This window comes from Heloderma suspectum, chromosome 2, assembly GCF_057233095.1.
Source record: "Heloderma suspectum isolate Gila_16-S chromosome 2, 16-S_ref, whole genome shotgun sequence".
Classification (NCBI taxonomy): domain Eukaryota; kingdom Metazoa; phylum Chordata; class Lepidosauria; order Squamata; family Helodermatidae; genus Heloderma; species Heloderma suspectum.
In genome coordinates, this window is record NC_139459.1 from 343,434,083 (window position 1) to 343,456,143 (window position 22,061).

The following is a 22,061-nucleotide window of genomic DNA, read 5'->3' on the forward strand; positions in this document are numbered from 1 at the left end:
AGCCAGCTCCAGGTTTTTGAGGACTCTTGGGCAAGAGATCCTCAATGGGCCCTCTCCCACCACTGTCACCACCTGCTGTTCCTCCTCTTCCTCCTCATTGCTGCCACTTACTTGTTTGGCAGGTGGAGTAGGTGTCCCACACAGAGTAGACCCACTGAAATGAGCGGACCTTAAGTTAGTCGCGAGTAACTTTAGCCCCATTCATTTCAATGGGTCTACTCTATGTCAGAGTTGCATTGGATTTCACCCTTGGACACAGCACAAGAAACACTATAATTTAACCCTGCAGCCTTCACAGAAATGTGACCATCTCTTTTTATAAACACACAAAACCGAAGTCCACATTACAGGTTAAAACCCATGATGATCACGAATATTGCTCATGATATTAACTAGGCTATTTGTGTGAGCTCAGGCAACGGTGGAGAGGTGGTTGGGCAAAGGGCAGCACAGACTACAGAAAGGGGATGCGGAAGAACTCGTTGCGTCTGCTCTGACCGGAACGTGTGTAAGGGCACAATCCTATGCATGTTTAAGCAGGAAGAAGTCCCTCAGCTCCCAGCATGCCCCAGTCAGAGGCCGGGCGCTGTAGGCCTTTTTCCTGTGTCTAAACATGCATAGGATTGTGCCCTGGCTAAGTGTAATAAAGAAGAGATTGCCTCAATGAGTCTGTTGTTTCTGATGACTAATAAGAACGCTCCTGGGGCCCGGAATTCATGCCCTTTGGCAAGGGAGCCATTCCTCTTCATTTTCGATTTCTGTGTAGGCTGCTTGATGTTTCTCAGTGCTGAAAGAAAGACCTGTTATTTTTCTTCACATCTTGCAGGACCAAATACTTTTTAAAAAGGGGGGGGGGTTTCCAGGGCTCGAGGGTTTGGGATGAGGGATTCCAGGATAGGCATTCCTGTAGAAATGTAACTGACTTTTGTGACAAAGGGGGGAACTGTTTACCTAAGTGCCACAAAATTATTTGCTGTATTTATCTCTCTTCTAAGCAACTGGAGCTTTGGACTACTTCTTCCTCTCCCCGCCCGCCCGCTTTTTGTTTTTAAACAGCACAGGGCGAAAAGGTCAGCAATGAAAACAGATCCTCGTTTCACTATCGGATTTTTAAGAGCATCTTGGCGGAATCATTCTTTTCCTTTTGCGGGAGCGAGACAGAGGTTGAGGGACCCGCTCGCGCCGCCTTGTGTTGGGCAAGAGTATAGCGCCGGGACGGATCTGTCCCCGCTCTGCCGCGCCTGCCAGGGAGAGAGCGTGGGACGGATCGGTCCCGCTCTGCCGCGCCTGCCAGGGAGTGAGCGGCGGGTCGGATCTGTCCCCGCTCTGCCGCGCCTGCCAGGGAGCAGGGTAGGTATATTCCCCTTGCTCCTATCTTCTTCTTCTTCGGGGGAGGGACTCTGACGGGTAGGTGGACTCTGGCTGTTCTTGCAGCTGCGGGAAAAAAGCGTCTCCGCTCATGCTCCAGCTGGCCTTGCGTGGAGCAAGCAGTCTCCCTTCGCGCTGGCGCCATTTTGTTGTGCAGTCGTGTCCGGCTCTCGTGACCCTAAAACGCTGCGTCTGAAGCATTTGGCTTTGCCGCTCCGATCTTACATGTGCATGAAGAGGACGTGATATATGCTCTAGAGGTACGTTATGGGGGGGGGGGGCGTGAAACAGGAAGAAAGGGCCTGGTAAGGGCTGCGAGAGGACCGAGGTCTTGCTGGCTAGCTGACACCGGCGAGGAGACGTGAATTTCGAGACTCTCGCCGGCGAGGGCGAGTTGTGGCCGGGTTAGGCGGCGCCAGGGAGCTCTCCCCGATTTCGGGTTCTCCGGCAAAATATGCCTTTCGCCCTGAATTAAGGTCTTTGGGGGTCCTGCGTGCTTCGGTCGGGCGGCGGAGCTGAGACAGAACTCGCTCCTCCGACTTGGCGCCGACTCGCGTCTCCTTCGCGAAAGCTGTGCGCGCGCAAAGCACTTTGCGCACAGCGCAGCTGCCGGCCCTGTGCGTCGAGGCGCGCTGTCCTGCCGGCGAGAAACACTGCTGCCGTTTTGCGTGCCGCCGGTTCGGCCGCAGAAGGGCGACTGGAGCAGGGCGCCTTCCCGGTGGGGTGGGAGCGCCGTGGCCTGGAAGGCTTGGCAGGGCGGCATTCCCTCCCCTCCCCTGGGCGATGTTCTGACGCCATTTCCCCCAAATGGCCGTTGAGACGCGATTTAAACCCAAAGGCGGCGCGTTCTTGTTTCAGCTGGATTCGCATCCTCAGTACTGGAGGGTGAACGTCATTTTAGGCTTCGGAGGACACAGAAGGCAAGCAAGGCCTCAGGGGACGTGAAAGCCTGAAAAAGCGATGTGTTTGTTAAGAACGAAACAGCTCCGTGCAGGAGAACGTGGCGTGAGGCCAAGAGTCAGCCACTTTCTTCTTCCTGCCACGAGGGTGCTGCACGATCACTGCGTGGTCCATGCGCCGCTAGAGAGGAGAATGGACGCGGTGCCGCGCCCTGCCTTCGTCACTCATCACGGGCTGAAGGGCTGGCGGGCTTCTAGCCTTTCCCGCCGCTTTTCGCTGAAACGGGCGGTGTTCGGATCTTGCATCTGAGCTGTGGACAGTAGGAAGGAAAAAACACGGGGGGGGGGGGGCTACAAAAAGCAAAGCAGTACCGACCATACTACCGCTGTAGAACAGCACACCGCAGCACCTTGTGGTGCTGTGCCAAAAATTTCCCCCACATTTTTTCAACCATTCTCATTCAATTTGATAGAAAAGAAATGGCTTTTGAAAAGAAATTCAAAGGAAGAGTAATTTTGGAGAAATTGTCATGGGCTGGGTTTGAGGTTCTTCTGCTTGCCTTCCTTACGAGGTGGCTGAGGGGTGTGCATGAGTAATGTCACTGTACAGTAATCTCTGTGGCAGCCTGTAGCCTCCTCAGCTTCCTCCCCTTCAGTCAGAGCCATCATGAGGCAATTTTTTCCAGTTCAGAAAGTGCAGGTGTCCTGGGAGGCTACAGAGCAATGGAAAGATGAGTGATAGAGAGAGAAAACACACACAGCACCCTTGGCCACCTTGCAGCGATCAGGGAAGCTCAAAAATCCCGCCAGAAGAAATGCAAAATTCTGCCTCAGAAAAGTGGAAGCCTCAGCACAGTTGATGCTGTTGCTACCTGCAGAAGCAGTGCAATAAACCAAAAACTCTGAGGACAAAAGAAAGAAGCTGTGTTGCAACCCCTGCCAACAGTCAGCCCATTCTGTGAGGAACTGTTGGAGAATCTCTCCTCCCCTAGGAGAAATTTAGTGAAATTGCCCTACCCCCCGCCATTTCTTGGCCCACGAATAGGCTGGAGAATTTTGAGAGGCCCTTTGCGCACCGCTCTAGTCCATTCTACCACTTCAGGACTCTGCCCCCTTCCCTCTGCATTCTGCTGCATGTACAGGCCAGGACTGAATGTGCAACTGCCAGTTTGGGAGTGAGAAGGGCAAGGGAAACTGAACAGGCCTGACCAGCTGCGGCGCTGGAAGTTCCTCCTGTCTGCCTCCGGTAGAGAGAACAAGAGAAATTGTTCTAATGAAAGCAGGCAAATAGGGAGGAAGGGAATGAAAGGAGGCAGAGGAACTAGATCCACGCCGGCCTGCCCAGCGAGGTAGGAACTGAAGTGGATGATTGCCAAAGGGCTGGTTTTTGTGGGTGGCAGATTCTGAAAAGGGCAATGGCTTTTGACGCTAGATTGTGACTACTTCTTTCCCCCCCTGCTGTTCTAAAGTTAACTCATTTCAACCCTACCATTACTTTAGATAATTTCAGAGCCTACCAAACACAGGCCATCATGAGTACATGTACATAAGAGAAGCTTTCTACCACCTCTATAGCTCCAACGCAAATCAGTTGGTATCCACATACTGTCATCTTGAAGCTGTCCTCCCCCCGCCCCATTTTGTTTAGCCTCTCTGCTTCCAACTGCCTTTAAAATCAGTGTTCTTATTTAAAGCAAGAATCAAGATAGTGTAGTGGTTAGAGTTTCTGACTAGAACTGGGGAGACCCAGTGTGAAATGTTCAGCCAGGAAACGCGTTAAGTGAGGTTCAGTCCAGACATTCAGTGTGCTTTCTGGTTCCGGCTTTTGGTTTGTCCTTTAATCCTGACATGCTCTTTGGTCCCAGCTTTTGTCATGCTTTTCAGTAGGGCTGTGCACTGCTTTGGCCCAAGGCCCAAACCCCGAGTCGAAGCGAGCTGCTTCGGGTCACTTTGAGCCCCTTCCGAGGCAAAGCGGAGGGGGCATGAAGCGACCCAAAGTGGGTCGAGGGCTCTCTGAAGCACTCAGTGTGGTTTGGAGGTTCGGCGCCCCCGGCCCAAGCACGCCAGGTCCTTACCTGAGCCGCCACCATCTCCGACCTCGCCGCCGCCATCCTCGCTACCGCCATCATCGCCACCACCACTGCCATCATTGCCGCCGCCCTCGCCACCTCCGCTGCCGCCGCTGCTGCCACCAACTCCTGAGGCCTGGACATGGGCGCCAACTCTTCTTGCAGGGAGTCACCCTTTTTAAAATGGCAACATCCACATGTGGGAAGTGGTGAAAAGGCTGAGGGATGGCCTAGCACAGTGGATAGAGCCCCTATGCCGGGAGAGGACGTACATGTTGGCCACTATGTGCGATCACTGCCTGGAAGATGGCCTTTGTGGGGAGAACTCCCGGATGGGGTGGCAGGAAATACTGGTGGGGCAAGTGAGGGGGGCATGGGCAAAGAGGCTGGGGCAGGTGCCAGAGGAGGAGGAGGCAGGGAGACAGGGCACCATCCCTTCCCCAATATCACTCCCAGCAGGACCACAGGCCAGGAGTTCTGGGCCAAGGCACTGCAAGCAGTGGTTGTGGGGAGAGGCACCCAACCTGACCTCCAGGATGACGGTGCAATGTCTGCAATGTGGCCAGGGAAAGATTTAGCTATCCGCGGACCAGCATCCCAAGCGAGAGAGTGTTCTCCATGGTGGGCGACGTGGTGACACCCTCCACTCCTTGGACGCTGACTTAGTGGAACAGCTGGACTTCCTCAAAGTCAACCTGCCCCTGCGGGGATACCCCACCCTCAAGCCCTCGGGTGAGTGAGCAGGTCTTTATTTTGACTGGCTTCTTGTTCTTATTTGAGTCAGGCATGGCATTACATTTATTATTATTATTATTATTATTATTATTATTTTATTTAAGCCTCTTAGCGGGCTTGTTTTGTTTGTCTCTGGTCCAGTTCAACTCAAAACTCAGTCTTCTGCATTTCACTTAGCAAGCGCCATTAGTGGGCTTGTTTTGTTTGTCTCCGGCCCAGTTCAACTCCAAACTCAGGGTCTTCAATGAATATCTCTCCACCAGCCATGTGCCAGCGCCCTTGCCCATGGCTGTCTCTCCGCCTCCTCTGCCAGCCTGCTTGCCAGCCTATTTTCTCATTCTGCCCAAGACAGCCTGAGGTCATCCAGTGTGAAGCTGTAGTACCAGGGGAGAGGGGTTATATTATTTTTATTTGGCACAACCTACAGCAGAGTCACTCCTAAAGGAAATCAACCCTGAGTGCTCATTGGAAGGACAGACACTGAAGCTGAAGCTCAAATATTTTGGCCACCTAATGCAAGGAGAAAACTCTCTGGAAAAGACCCTGGTGCTGGGAAAGACTGAAGGCAAAAGGAGAAGGGGACGGCAGAGGATGAGATGGCTAGATAGCATCACACCGATGCAATGAATATGAACTTAAGCACACTCCAGGAGAGAGAGCAGGACAGGAAGGCCTGGCGTGCTATGGTCCATGGGGTCACGAAGAGTCGGACACGACTGAACGACTGAACAACAACAGCAGAGATTAGGGATAGCGACCTCCTCCTAATCACCTCTTAAACTCCTAACTTATCTGATGCCTTTAGTTTATTACCTTTGGTTTGAATTTCTGAGAACAGCACATCGTGCTCAGCACAAAAACTACTGGGCAAAACTGTCTGGAGTTTGGCAGCTTGAATGAGCCATATTGCCTGCCAGCCTGTTTTCTCAGGTAATGTGTATTCCATTCAGCCAAAGAGAGCCTGTGGTCATCCACTGTGAAGCTAAATAGGAAAGTATTACTAGGGGGAGGGGTTGTTTGCACTTCAGAGAAATGTACAGCAGAGATTAGGGATAGTGACCTCCTCCTAATCACCGCTCAAACACCTGACTGCTCTGATCATCCCTTTATGACCTTCAGTTGGAGTTTCTGCGAACAGCACATTTTATCTGTGTCTAGCACAAAAACGAATGGGCCAAACCATCTGAAATTTGGCAGGTAGGATCACCCCCACCAGGTCCCCAAATTACATGTATCTATCAAGAAAACTGAAAAGGTTATGGCTCTTTCTGTTTTCCCATGCAAGTCAAGGGGAAAACATCAAATCTGAATAATTTGGATATCTGAGTCTCGCTTCGGATCCGAATCTGAAGCAAAGTGGATTGCTGTGTTCCAAAGTGAAGCCGGGCTGCTTCAGAACGTCCAATTGAGCATGCGAAACAAAGTGGGAGGTCCATGCACAGCCCTATTCTGAACCTCCCATCGATGTTGACTATAGAATGACTCTCCATAAGGAGCCAAGCCAGAAGTCAGGAGCAAAGAACTCCCCAAAACCAAAGGACAAACCGAAAGGTGGGACCAAAAAGTAGGGCTGTGCAGGAAGCGCCCGATCTGACTCAGAAGCCGCTTTGTGGCTTTGGAGGCGAGTCCAATTCACCTCGGGCAGCTTTGGGAGGGCCCTGACCCGACTCAGCCCTGAACCTGAAGCGGGATTTGGATGTTGAACCCCGCTTTGGGTCCCCCCGGACACCCCCGCACAAACCCCCTTACCTTGCTGCCTCCTCTGCCACTGTCATCGCCGCTGCCACTTTCTCCGCCACCATCATCACCATCACTGCCGCCCTCATTACAGATTACAGATGCCAGACAGGGGGTGGGATACACCTTGGTGCTGCCCAGTCCAAGGGCATCCCTTAATGTCAGCTTGAAGATATGCACAATGTAGCGAATGCTGTCAAATCCATCCTCATGCACAGCCTTCATCGTGTTGGCTCCCCCATCTGGGACCATGTAACTGCGGGTGAGCTGGTGCCCGGCCAGCCAGCCCTCCACCATGCGGCTCATGGCCTCCATATTCTCTCCTTCCATGTGAGACTGGTCCATGACTTGTGCATGAAGGATGGCCCAGCAATACCCATCCTTCCCAGCCCCAGAAGTGTGGCCTCTACTGTCCCAGTGGCTGCCCACCAGTGAGCCATCAGGGACAAGTAAGCGTGCGCTCTGCCCTCACTGGACCAACTATCCAAGGTGAAGTGCACCGTCTGCGAGCACTTTCTCCTTGCATGTCTGGTACTGGGAGGGCACCACCCGCCTGCTCAGGGTGGTGCGACATGGCAGCTTGTAGTAGGGCAGCACAAGGGCAATCTACCTCTTGAAGTCCGCATTGTCGATGAGGCTGAATTGCTTCCATGTTTTGGCCACCAAAGGGGTGTGCCTTTCACTGTGACCCCAGTCAAAGGATGTTTCCCATCCTTGTGATTCCCAGCACAAAGCAATTAGTGTATACTCAGAAGTAACTCCCATTGTGCTTAGTGAGGCTTGTCCCATGAATGCGCAGACCAGCATTTACAGAGATCCCCCTCAACTGAAATAGCAGATTTTAAACCACTAATTCCCTAAAGGCTGTAAAGTGCTTTGCCAGAGCTGCGATTCTCTGTTGTTTAGTTTACTGCCATTCAGAAGTAAGATCCACTGTCGATCACTGGATCCTACACAGCATTGGGTTAGAAAAGGGGCTGGTTTCCCGTCCTTCCCAGCACAAAAATATGTGTGTCTACTCAGAAGTAACTCCAATTGTGGTTCATGAGGCTTGGCCCTGAAGTGCACATTCCCAAAGTTACTAGATTCCCATGAATTGAAATAACACATTTAGAAGCCTTAGTGTTGATGCTTTGAAGCTTCAATCGATCACAGCATGGGCAGATCAGGGCAGAGAGAACACTGTGTTCCTTTAGTGATTGTTCTTGAATGGAGAAAATAATGCTGGGGGGCAGGGGAAGACAAAGACAGAGAGAGACGGAGAGTGATTTATGTAACGAAACAGGAGGAAACTTCCTGGGATTTTGTGGAAGGTGAAAGGTGGGGGGGAGAGCCTGGAGGGGGGAGCCTCTCTTGTGGGTTGAGCAGCCCCTGCCCATCAGATGACGCTCACTCCACAAACACACCCCCCCCCACACACACACACACAGAAGTATGTTCTGTGAAGTGACTTTTACTGGTGCGATACGCTTGCTTATGGAGCCCTGCGCGGAGCAAAGCCGGCTCCTTGAAAAATCTGGGTAAGCCACGATTGGCTTCTCCTTCCGTTGTCAAGAAGAAACCCCCCAAGGGAAGAACCGGCAGAGACAGAGCCACCACTAACCAACGCTCAACAGGCAGTGTGACTCCATAAGAAGCGTAAAACCAACCGGGTGCAACTTGCAAGAGGCTTGGTCAGCAACCACTGAAACGGCAGGGGAGCGCACATATAATCTTTTCGAGGAAATGAGAGAGAAGGAATACAGAAGAAGGGCCAGTGAGTGTCTGTTGGCTTCTTGTCAACTCCGACAATAGCTAAGAGCATCCGCAGATCAGTGCGCAAAGGCATGGCAGTCTCAGACCTCGTCTTTGATCAGGCAGTGAGGGAGGGAACTGTTGCCACTGACAAGTGATGGATGTGCTTAGAAGCTTGGCAGCAGACTTGCAAGCAGCAGTGCAAGGCCACCAAGGTCAAGCTCGGTGCACGCCGCATCCCTACGTGCCACCACAGCAGTTTCTTCCGCTCCCTTCCCCTTCTGGTCCTCCTCCTCTGCATGAATATGCACCTCGCCCACCTGTCTTTCCAGTGGGGCCTATAGTGGATCCATTGGTCACCCCACACCGTGGCATAGAAGAAGGCCCTGCAGAGCACCCCTCTGCACTACTGGGAGAGCTGGAGGAAGCAGACCCAGCACCTCACCAACACCTGCAGAGCAGTCGTCACCAACCATATTCTTTGGCAGAGGCTTGGATGGAACAAGAAGATCAGAATGGAAAAGGGGCCGGTGCTCAGTAACTCGCTTTCTCCCACCACACTAACCCCCACCCCCATCTTCTTTCCTCCATTGCTTAACGCTTCACTTCTTCCCTTTCTGTTTGTACCTTAACAAAGATTAATCCAGAGATGCTGTGGCAGGTGTGTTTTCAGGATGGTTGTAGGCAGCAAAATGCAACATTGCTGTGCCCTAGGCATTTCTTTGGTGTGCAGGGTATCAAATAGGGGTATTTGTGATGGTTCACTTTCATTTCTGGAGCCATGGATGCCTGTGGTACTAGGGGAAGCGTAGTCGCTCGCTTAAAGCTTAGGACCACCCACCAGCGCCGGCAGATCCGCTGCCTTAGATGCAAAGGTGTGCTTAGACCTGTTGTGATGACTGGGATGCTGTGTTCTGTGTTTGTGTGGCAGGGCGGAGCGGGTGGGTCTTAAATTGCAACCACCGTTCACACGCTCAGAAACATTTATTTCTGTTTGCTCAATCTCTCTGCCTGTACCTCCCTCTTCGTTCAATGCCCCCCACCGCAATCCGAAGTCTTAACACAATGGTAGTTCAAGTTTTTGAGACGCAGTACCTACTTCTCTGCAGGACAGATGCCAAATTTGGTTTATGAACCAAGACCTGCTTGCTGCAGATTACAGGCTGCGCAGGTTGGAGAGCATGGTTTTCAGGCCACAGTAGCCCCCCCCCCTTTTCCCGGCCGCCTAACTTTCAATCCTAATAGTGCTGGCTTGCCCACACCCTGCGCCTAAGTGACCAAAATAAGTGACTCAGTCCAAAGTGCCCTTTACCCTCTGCTGTTGGCCAGCATGTTCTCGGGCGTGTCGTGTCTGCCACTGCAGGGCCCATGCATGCTGGGTTGCTGCTCTACAACTGTCTGGGCTTGCTGAGATTGACGATCTGGCTCAGGGTCAGTGTCCCCAGGAAGCAACTTAGCCTGTCCCATGTGCTCCCATCCTTCCCCGAAACCAGATGGTGAATGTGCCACTCTTCCTTCCTGTTCCATGGGGAAAGAGCTTCAGGGGAGAGTAGCTGCTGCTGCAGCCTCTCAGGCTTTTCCAGCAATAGGCTGGGAGTGGGACCCAGCTGGGACCTGGCTTGGATGCACATGTGGTAGGAATGCTCCAGGGTCTATGTGTTCGGGTCTCCGAGTGTTGGAATAATCTCAGACATTCTATCTCAACCTGTTCGCCCTGACCCACTTCTTGCTTTATTATCCATTTATGACACTGTTGTTAGAAAAATAATCTATAAGGTTTTGTTAAACTGCCTGTTAGCAGTGGCCTGTTTCGAAATTACTCAGCACTGGAAGTCAAGTGCAGGTTTTACTTCGAAGGTTGGCTAATGAAGGTTTGGCAAATAGCTCTGCCAGAGCATTTGATGCATCATAGCAGACTTCTTCGAGGACTTAGCAAAAGGGACCGTTCCATTGAAATTTGGTCTCCCTTCTTTGCATGTGTGAATAGAGGTGTTCCTGAATACATGCCCGCGGGAGACCCTTTTGGAGGGATTTAGTTTACTGAATATGTTGGCGTCATAGAATATCTTTAAATTCCAAAGCTGAAATTTGATTATTTTCTGTGAGTGTGCATTACATTTATATTTTTATGTGATGAGTTTATATTAAAAGATATTTTTAAAATAATTTTTAAAAGAAAAAAAGATAAACAAAATACTTTTTTATTTAATAAAAAAGTTAGTCTGCAAAAAGCAATAGAAACATCCTCATTGGACATCTCCACCATCTTTTCCATTTAATAGACTACACCTTCCGTTGCTGATGACGTCAGTCATTTATAAATAGTTCAGACTCTACTTTTGTGGCAGACTTGAAGCACTTTCGTAGTAAGTAAATGACAGCAAACACAACCAGAATGACAAGGAGAATGGCCAGAGTAATATAGAGGCATTTATCTGAAAGCAAACCAGAAAGTTAAGAGTTTCAGTATTTTAGAGGAATAACAGATAGATGAACTTGTTTATTACATTAAAAAAAAATTATATCCTGCACCGTCAGCAAATAAGTGCTGATGAATGATGCAACACTCTCATTGGTACAGATCATTTAGGTCTGGTATTTGGCCAGGACTTAAGTGTTGCTTCTGCATTGCATCCAAATTCTGTTCCTAGAATGCCTACACTGTGCCCACAGAATAAACCCCACGATTCAAATACTTTGTATATTTATTCTGCATGATTTTGCAAGGACCCAATGTAACCAAGGCAACTGGTTTGAGATAGGTTAGCTCAGCTCCCCTGCCTGCATGCTAAGCTTTTTCATGATTCATGGGGAAGGCATGGAGAAATGCTAATCTTACTGTCATTGCTCATTAGTTATGAAACAGAATTCAGCTTGTTCTTCTACTGCACAGTTTTCTAGTAAATGTCCCTCTATAATTTTGAGGCTTTTGCACAAAATTCCATTTGCGTTCCATTCTTTTAATGGACTGTTTTCCATCTACATCCCCATCTAGGCAGATTTCTGTATTATCATGTCTTTCATATATCCTGATATTCATATCCTAATATCCCCCGCCCCCCGGGCCACCCACACACACACACCACACAGTGGTGAGTATATCAGGCTAACTTTCAAATCTGGAAGATAGAATTGTCCTCTGGATGTATACAGTTTTATTGCGCCATAGTTGTCTGAGGATGCTTCCAGACAAGGCATTTATATTGCATCATCACCATGCCTCATTATGGAACGTTATGGGCGGGAGAGTGTCCAAGCATCATTGTCTTCCATTTATAACCCTCCCGTTTTTCCACTACTACTGCAGTCTTTTTTTCTTACTGCACATACTCCTTTAAGAAAGAAAAGATGGAATAGTTGCACAGTGCCTTCTGATTATTAGCACGATGAGTGCTCTGTCTGGAAGCACCCCGAGAGAGCTATGTAATTATGAACAAACAGAAAATGCTAAGTAATCCAAAAGCCTAATTTCACCTGGCCAACACAATGTTTGTCAAATGAGAGTGGCTTATTTTGCATTTCTTTGGAGCAGACCAAATGTGAACCACTGGATTTTACAAGCAAGAGAGAGAGCACGCGCGCCATGGCGTCCTTGCGATGAGAAAGCTTTAACTTTCCAGCACCCTTGACATTTTACACTGACAAGCCGTTAAATGTTTTCCACTTCTTGCTTTGCCCTGACATTGGTTGTGATCTCATGTCTTGCTGCTACCTCTAGTTAAAAAAGGCAGAAAAAAAGGGAAATGTGCTGTAAGAAGAATTTTAGGAAAGACCAGATTTCTCCCCACTCCCTTACCGATACTTACTGTCATCTCCGTGAGGAGGCACTGTGGATGTCTCAAGGGAGGTTGCATTAGATGTGGGTGCTACAGCTGGAGAAAAAGGAAATTCTGGAAAGCAAAAGGCAGATGTTTGCTCAATATTCAAAAGTGTTTTGAACTACTGAAGCATTTGCTGGGCAGGGTAGGTGTTCATTGGAGGAAAAGCCCATGGGGACAGATGGGCAGCACGCAGGAGTGGAGGCTAGGGCACTTGGCATCACAGGCTGTATGTGTGTGCACACCACAGTGGTTTGTTCCGAAGAGCAGCACTTTACTTTTCTGCCCAGGAGTACTGTTAAGTCTTAACAGTTAAGGGATATTATTGCAGTGTGGGGAAAATCTGCCCTCAGGGAGAGTATTATCGATCTTACTTATTTAATTTCTACCTGACCTTTCTGCTCAGAAGGGGTTTGATGATGCATGGGAGCTAGGTCGTAAGTGCATCACGTACTGAAATACGTTTTAAAGCGGCTGTCTGCCTCCAGTGCCTATAGCAAAGTGCATCCCTATAAATACATACACAATATCCTGTCTACTGCACCCCTTACATGTCGCCCTATGCAAGTGTGATGGAATATGCCTTGCAGTGTGTGAGGTTACAAGCACTTATTGTATTTTGTGGAGGTGATTAGTTTTGTTAATGCTATGAGCTAGCTGTGAGTGCAAAAACGTGTTCTTGGAACTGGGGCAAGTGAGCTTGCCACATGAGAGTTGGTTAGTTCTTTGAAGTGCAAAGCTCTTTCAGGAGGGGATGGACCTTAACAAGGGTGCTTCTGAAGTTAGCTTTAAGCCTGACTCAGCTTGACAAGTTGACAATCGGTGCACATATCTAAGCTAGTTTTCACCAATAGCAGCAAGTGCGATGCCAAATCTGTATCTGGACTGGGCCACTTCAAACTACAGCACCCTGGAATTCCTTGTTCCCATAGACCAGGGATGGGGAACCGTTTTTGACCCAAGGGCCATGTTTCTTCTTGGGAAACAGTCTGGGGGTTGCATGCCAGCAGTGGATGGGGCTGGAGCCAAAAGTGGATAGAGGCAGGGCCACCATACATACTCTCTTTCATACACCCGTGCTTTCTCCTCCGGCTTCCCTCCCCCTCTCGCTCGCCAGACGCCTCTTGTCCTCATCTGTCCATTGAAGTGCATCAGTGGAGACTTGAAAGAAGCCTGCTTCAAGGGTTTCCATGCAGTGCCCATGGATGTCACTGCACCCGCAAGGCCAGGCTGAGGCATCCGCCAACCCCCCTACAGCAGCTAATTCGTGGTGGTGCCCAGGGCATTTTTTCAAAATGCCAACTGTGTTCATGTGCCCCAAAAGGCTGGAGACCTCTCAACCAGTCGCTACCCTGAGGGTGGGAATTTGGGGTTGTCACAGTGCGTGGGGAGGGATTAGCCCTTCTTCCCCAGCAGCACCCCGCAGAAAATGATCCCTGGTAAGGCAATTAGGATTTTTAAAAGCCTCCATTAAAGAGGAAAAGTGGCAAAAGAGAGCCCTGGCCATTGGGTGGTAAAAAAATGAAACAAACAAACAAACACTAATGGGAGCTTTAAAAAAAAGCCTAATTGTTTTGCACGGGGGAAGAGAAAGGGGAGGCCAGGGGTAAGATGAGGAGGCATCAGTGCTGGATGTAGCCTGCAAGCCACATGTTCACCATTCCTGCCATAGCCCTATCTCGAGTTTTGTTCATGTCCGAGTGCAGTGATGGAATTTTACAGGAAGGCAGGTATGCTGTGGGGGTGTTCAGACGATCACAGGGGTAGAAGAAGCCATTGTGCCCCCCCCCCACGTGCACTGCATGCACGACCGTGTTTAGCAGAATTACCCATGCTGCAGCATCGTTCAAACCTGGTGCATGGCGCGGATGGATTTGTACCCATCCTACAATCCCTTCTGCAAGTTGTGAGTTGTAAGGTGGATATGAAGCCACCCCCACCATGCACTGGGACCGGATGACACGGCAACCCACACTGCAGCTTCTATGAAGAAGGTAAAAGAAGCCACTATGGCTTCTTTTACCCCTGTGATCATCTGAACGTGGACTATATATGAAACCTGAGCTGATATTGTATCCTGTCCTGAAGCAGCAATATCCTAGAATCTTCCACCACAAGCCTTCTAGAAATGATCCACTATCACACTTGCACCACACTGCTGATGTTCATTAACTACTGGCCTTACTTTAACAAGCAGAGCACTTCACTCCACCTCATGGTGACAAAATGGCAAGACAAGGTCAGAAGAACTGATTGTGAAAGCCTGAGAAGGCTTTGTTGTTGTTGTTCAGTCGTTCAGTCGTGTCCGACTCTTCGTGACCCCATGGACCATAGCACGCCAGGCCTTCCTGTCCTGTGCTCTCTCCCGGAGCGTGCTCAAGTTCATATTCATTGCATCCGTGATGCTATCTAGCCATCTCATCCTCTGCCGTCCCCTTCTCCTTTTGCCTTCAGTCTTTCCCAGCATCAGGGTCTTTTCCAGGGAGTTTTCTCTTTGCATTAGGTGGCCAAAATATTGGAGCTTCAGCTTCATTATCTTTCCTTCCAATGAGCACTCAGGGTTGATTTCCTTTAGGATGGACTGATTTGACCTCCTTGCAGTCCAGGGGACTCGTAAGAGTCTTCTCCAGCACCACAGTTCGAAAGCATCAATTCTTCGGCGCTCAGCCTTCCTTATAGTCCAGCTCTCACAGCCATACATTACTACTGGGAAAATCATAGCTTTGATTAGACGGACCTTTGTCGGCAAGGTGATGTCTCTGCTTCTTACTATGCTGTCTAGGTTGGCCATAGCTTTCCTCCCAAGGAGCAAGCGTCTTTTAATTTCAGGGCTACAGTCACCGTCTGCGGTGATCTTGGAGCCCAAGAAAGTAAAATCTGTCACTGCTTCCATTTCTTCCCCTTCTCTATGCCAGGAAGTGATGGGGCCAGATGCCATGATCTTTGTTTTTTTAATGTTGAGTTTCAAACCAGCTTTTGCACTCTCCTCTTTCACCCTCAACAAGAGGCTCTTGAGATCCTCTTCGCTTTCTGCCATTAGGCTGGTATCGTCTGCATATCGGAGGTTGTTGATAATTCTCCCAGCAATCTTAATTCCGACCTCTGATTCATCCAACCCGGCATTTCTCATGATGTACTCTGCATATAAGTTAAATAAGCAGGGTGACAATATGCAGCCTTGTCGTACTCCTTTCCCAATTTTGAACCACTTGGTTGTTCCATGTCTGGTTCTTACTGTTGCTTCTTGACCCTCGTACAGGTTTCTCAGGAGACAGGTAAGGTGGTCTGGTACTCCCATCACTTTAAGAATTTGCCACAGTTTGTTGTGATCCACACAATCCAAGGCTTTAGCGTAGTCAATGAAGCAGAAAGAGACGTTTTTCTGGAATTCTCTTGCTTTCTCCATGATGCAGCGAATGTTGGCGATTTGATCTCTAGTTCCTCTGCCTCTTCGAAACCCAGCTTGTACTTCCGGTAGTTCTCGGTTCGCATACTGCTGAAGCCTAGCTTGTAGGATTTTGAGCATCACCTTGCTGGCATGTGAAATGAGCGCAATTGTGCGGTAGTTTGAACACTCTTTGGCGTTGCCCTTCTTTGGAATTGGAATGTAAACTGACCTTTTCCACTCTTGTGGCCACTGTTGAGTGTTCCAGATTTGTTGGCATATTGAATGCAGCACTTTAACAGCATCATCTTTTAGGATTTTAAATAGCTCGGCTGGAATACTGTCATCTCCGCTAGCTTTGTTGTTACTAATGCTTCCTAAGGCCCACTTGACTTCACTCTCTAGGATGTCCGGCTCAAGTTCAGTGACCGCACTATCATGGCTATCAGGGACATTCAGATCTTTCCTGTATAGTTCTTCTGTGTATTCTTGCCACCTCTTCTTAATCTCATCTGCTTCTGTTAGGTCCCTGCCTTCTTTGTCCTTTATCATGCCCGTCTTTGCACAAAACGTTCCCTTGAGATCTCCAATTTTCTTGATGAGATCTCTGAGAAGGCTATTACTGCTTTATTAGCATAATCTAGCTGGCATCCTATTCGAGAAGCATCCTTGTAGCCTGTTTGGCTTATGGACATTGACACTCATGTTCATGCATTTCTATTGTTTCTCTAGGCTGGGGCGAGCAACGTGTGGCCCTCCAGATGTTTGGACGTATAACTCCCATGATCCCCCACCATTCGCTATGCCAGCTAGGGCTGATGGAAGTTGTAGGCCAAAACATCTGGAGGGCCACAAGTTGCCCACCTCTGCTCATGGCACATGGACACAAGTTGGTCCTTGATTCTGTGCTGTGGAGAAGTTAGGAGGGTGCTGGTGTTCCCCCAGCCTGAATTACTGTATCAGGGTAGACAACTTGTACTGTGGCACTCAGCCCTTTTCAGTTTTGCTCTGAGTAGGACTTGATAGGATCAGGCAATATACAGACAAACAATCTTTACAGTCTCTGTGGTCAAACATACCCCAAATACACAAGGGAAGAATTTTACTTGGGGAGCCTTTTTCAGAACTTACCAGTAACAGTTACATTTATTTGAATCAAGTACGATCCATTATTGAATAGCTGAATTTCAAAGAGGGCTTCATCTGTCTTTTTTGCATTCCTCACGGTGAAATTTTGGTTAGTCAGAGAAACCCCTGTCTTCTTCGTCATCCACTGAAGATTCTCACGATGACCTATAGCAAGTTCTTTTATCGTGCCTTTTGGGTGGTCACGCTGGACTAACAATATCTGCTCTGTTGTATTAAGACTGAGAATGAGTGTCCTACTGCCACCTTCGTGTATTTCCTGATGGTATGTGTGGGGGCATCGTTTTGTTCCTGGAAAAACAAAATATTAATGCTGATGACATCATGAAACTATCAGGGTTAAGGACATGGCAGAAACCTGATTAGAAGTGAACCAGGTGGTCTGCTGCCACTTGCAGAAACTGCAAGTGGTTGCTAATTTGCACTCAAGGAGACAGCATTGTATGACTCAGACTGATAATGGTTTTCGCAGCAGAAAAATATTGTGGAGCTACTGTACAAATGAAGGGCCGCAGTGGCTTAGTGGTTAAGACGCTGAACTGCAGACTGGAAGGTCGGCAGGACACAGCAGTTCGAGACCCGAGTGCCGCGTGACGGAGTGAGCTCCCGTCTTCAGTCCCAGCTTCTGCCAACCTAGCAGTTCGAAAGCAAGGAATTGCAAGTAGATAAATAGGTACCGCCTTGGCGGGAAAGGTAGCAGCGTTCCGTGCACCTCAGTGTTCAGTCATGCCGGCCACATGACCACGGAAGCGTCTTTGGACAGCGCTGGCTCTTCGGCTTAGAAACGGGGATGAGCGCCGCACCCTAGAGTTGGACACGACTGGTTGGGGACACCTTTTACTGTACAAATGCCAGGAGTCAGAGAGAGATGTCAAGGATAAACAAAGATTTTTGAGCACAGAATTCTGAATATTATATGTGAGTATTAGAGAAGTCTTGAACTGTTCTGTTGCTTCCTCTCTCTTTTTTGGAGGTTAACAGTAACCTTGGACAAAATAAGAACTATCTCCTGTGACAAAGGCTACAATCCTATGCACACTTACTGGCGACTGAGCCCCATTGCATTTAATAAGAGCTTACTTCCAAGGAAACATGCACAGAATTGAACTGCTAGTCTACAAGTTACCCAAGTTACTAGCAAAACCTTTAATAAACTTGAATAAAAGGTAAATTCTCCCCACCAAGGGATGTAAACAGTGGGGTCCCATTGGTATTGGGACAATCCTTTTCAACGTATTCATAAATGATCTGGAATTAGGAGTGAACAGAGAGGTGGCCAAGTTTGCTGATGACTCCAAATAATGTAGGGTAATGTAGGGTTAAAACAAAAAATGGATTGCCAAGGGCTCCAAAAGGATCTCTTCAGACTAGGAGAATGGGCATCAAATGGCAAATGCAGTTCAATATAAGCAAGTGTAAAGTGATACGCACACTGGGGCAAAAAATCCCAACTTCTTTTATATGGTGATGGGATCTGAGCTAGGGGTAGAATCATAGAATAGTAGGGTTGGAAGGGGCCTACAAGGCCATCGAGTCCAACCCCCTGCTCAGTGCAGGAATCCAAGTCAGAGCAGATGGTCAGAGCAAGTCCCTGACAGATGGCTGTCCAGCCTCGTCTTGAATGCCTCCAGTGTGGGAGAGCCCACCGCCTCCCTAGGGAATTGGTTCCATTGTTGTATTGCTCTAACAGTCAGGAAGGTTTTCCTGATGTTCAGGAAAAACTTCCTGACTGTTAGAGCAATACATCAATGGAACCAATTACCTAGGGAAGTGGTGGGCTCTCCCACACTGGAGGCGTTCAAGACGAGGCGGGACAGCCATCTGCCTCATCTTGAACGACTGATCAAGAAAGAGATCTTGGGGTTGTGGTGGACAGCTCAATGAAAATGTCAACCCAATGTGCAGCTGCTGTGAAAGAGGCAAATTTCATGTTAGGCATAACTGGAAAAGGAACGGAAAAAAGATCGTAGTCCCCTTAATACAGATCTATGTTGTGACCACAGTTAGAATACTGTGTACAGTTCTGGTCACTGCACCTAAAAAAGGATACTGTAGAGCTGGAAAAAGTGCAGAAAAGGGCAAGTAAAATGACCAAGGGGCTGGAGCAACTCCCCTGTGAGGAAAGGTTACAATACCCGGGACTGTTTATTTTAGAGAAAAGGTGAGTGAGGGGAGACATGACAGAGGTGTACAAAATTATGCATGGTGTGGAGAAAATGGAGAGGGAGACATTTTTCTCCTTCTCTCATAATACTAGATTCCAGGGCCATCGCATGAAGTTGATTGGTGGGAGATTTAGGACAGACAGAAAAAAGTACCTTTTCACACAGCATGTACTCTCGAACCATGGAATTTGTTACTGTAAGATATAGTGAAAGCCACATGTACTGTATGGCTTTAAAAGGGTATAGACACATTAATGGAGGAGAAGGCTATTCATGCGACTAGTCCTGATTAGAGATGTGAAAGCCCGGGGAAAACGGAAGCATTCAAGAAAACACATTTTTTCTTTTGACTTCCGGTCGGTGCCATGTCGCCCTGGCAAGTGTCCTGTGGAGGCTGTGCAGGTCGCCCCCTCAAACAGCTTTTAAAAGGTTGAAAACCCTTTTTATCTTCCCCTGGAACTAAAAGGGGAAGCTAGAGTATCATCTGGATAAGATCTTGGAAGAACAACTCCTTTTGCAAAGCAGCAGAAGGGCTGGCCTCTAAGGTTAGTTTTCCAGACGGTCATCTACCCAGAGTTGTTATGAAACTCCTCCGTAGTGAGGAGAATTCAGGGCTGACAAGCACCAATTTTAGTTAGTATTTGTTGGCTTTGATAAAAACTTTGTCTTCTCAATTAGCAGAACAGGCTCAGAGGCTGGATACAATCCAAGATTTCATTACTACCCTTCAAGGGACTGTGGATTTAATTAATAGCTCTCTGCAAAAGACGGAATTGAAGGTTAATGCCCTCCAGGACCAGGTGTCTGCACAAGAGACTGCTATGCATGCCTCTCATAATATCCTGTGTGCTAGAATTTCCCAACTGGAGGCACATTCACATAGAGCAAACCTGCGTATTCTTGGTATCAAAGATCTGCCTGCTGATATAAGCCTGTTTAAATTCCTGGATAAATTCCTGCATGAGCTAGTTGCTCTGCTATCTGATTATTTACTTGATATTGAGCATGCATACCATGTTCCAGGTTCAATTCGTGGCACCAAAGGGACTGCCTATACTGTTCAATTTGCAAGAGTCTCTACAAAAATCATATTCCGTGCTTGGCAAGAGAAATGAAAGAACTTTTTGGGGGGCCAACAAAAGATAAAGTTACGTTATTTCCAGAATACACTAAAGAAGTCGCTGATAAAAGAAGGCAATTCACCAAGGCGAGAAATCAGGCAAGACAAATGAATTTGCCATATCATATCAAGCACCCTGCTATATTTTGCATTCTTTTCAAAGGACAGATGAAAAAGGTTTTAAATCATAAAACGGTGGAAGCTTGGCTAGCTGGTATACAAAGTAAAGCACAGAAGACTTCTTTCCCACCCTCACGAGCTGGGAATATTTCAATGATTATTGCTTCTCGGATCTGTTTGGGCTACAAGGGCCAGGCCGTATGCCAGTGCAGAGGATTGGTTACATATATTTATTGTTGTTTTTTAACTTCCTCTTTTTTATATTTGACATGATATATAAAATTCTTGTTTGTGTATATAGCTATGTACACAATCATATCTATATCAAGAAATGATACTATCTAAAATATAGATAGTATAAAATATATTAGTGATTTATTATTTTTTATCCTTTTTAATTTCCTTCCTTATTACTATTATTATTACTTTCATTATGAGACTGATTAGTAATATTTTTGGCTGGCAAAATTTTTGAGCTTTACTATGAAATATTAACTGAAGGGCAATATGTGGTTAGTGGAAATAAATTGTATGCTTGCTTCCTTGCTATAAGACTGATGATATGATACTGAAATTTAAGGTTGGCTTCCTATGCTGTACTGAATTGTAATATTGGCAATGTTATAGGTATAATTTCTAAGTAGAATGATATTTGAAGTTTGTGTGTAATGCAGTTTAAATTTAATCCTTTTAAGTAACTTTTTCATATTTTCTCTTTTGCTTTCCTCTTCCTTTTTCTTCTTCTGATTTTTTTTCTCTCTGTCTTGTTATTGCTGTGTCCTCTTAGGAATACTGTATTGTTGGAAACTGTAGAGATTGACTGGGTTGTTGGTACTGTTTATTTCATTTATAAAGATTAAAAAATAGAATAAAAAGTATTTTTTTAAGAGAAAACACTTCCCCCCCCCAAAAAAAAAACTTGGACCTTTCAGAATATCTAGCTGCTAATTTGGATTAGGTCCTCCTCCTGCCAGCACAAACTGCTCCCCCTTCCTCTCCTGGTATTCATTGATATACTGAGCGGGGGATTATAGCAACCCATAGAATTGGGCTGAGACTGTGATTAACCAGACTTGGGCCAGACGGGGGGCGGGGGGACACCGACAGTATTCCCAGCTGAATGCCTGCATGTCGCAGGAGGTGTCCGGCGTGTCTGTTGGAGAGCCCCTGCGCTGCATGCAGAAGGTCCCGCATGCAATTCCGGGTATTTCCAGGCAGGGCTGGGAAAGGCCCTGACATGAACCCAGGAGAGGCACTGCCCGTCAGTGGAGCTGGTACTGAGCGAGATGGGCTGTGTGTATAAGGGAGCACGACTACCTGGTCTAGTTCAAACGATCATTGTAGGCTAAACAAGCTGCGGCGTGTGCCAGGTGCAAGTTTCATAATCACCCAGCCACAGCTTGTCATTTATTTATTATTTATTTATTGCATTTATATCCCACCTTTTTTCCTGTTGCAAGGAACCCAAGGTGGCTTACATTGTCCTCCTCTCCATTTTATCCTCACAACAACCACCACCCTGTGAGGTAGGTTGGGCTGAGAGTCTGTTACTGGCCCAAAGTCACCCAGTGAGCTTCCATGGCCGAGTGGGGACTAGAACCCGAATCTCCCGGCTCCTAATCGAACACTCTCGCCACTACACTCTCTTTGATCAGCTTCCGCCAGGCTTTAAAAACCTGGCTGTTCAGGCGGGCATTTGGGGTGGGTTAGGGTTTTTTAGAGCAGTGTTGTTTAGTTATTTATTTTTTTGTTCAGTTGATTATGT

At 47.8% G+C, this 22,061-nt stretch overlaps 1 long non-coding RNA gene across 2 annotated transcripts in view; it reads left to right on the forward strand.

Moving 5' to 3' along the window:
* Window positions 1–1,203: 1,203 nt before the first annotated feature.
* The window catches only part of LOC146355300 (uncharacterized), a 32,905-nt gene continuing 12,047 nt past the window's right edge, over window positions 1,204–22,061 (forward strand). The window contains exons 1-2 of one of the 2 annotated variants that reach the window (XR_014787143.1): window positions 1,254–1,350; window positions 1,435–1,628. This is a non-coding gene — a long non-coding RNA (uncharacterized LOC146355300). Of the gene's footprint in view, window positions 1,629–22,061 lie in introns of both variants that reach the window. The other variant, XR_014787142.1, reaches the window with a different exon arrangement.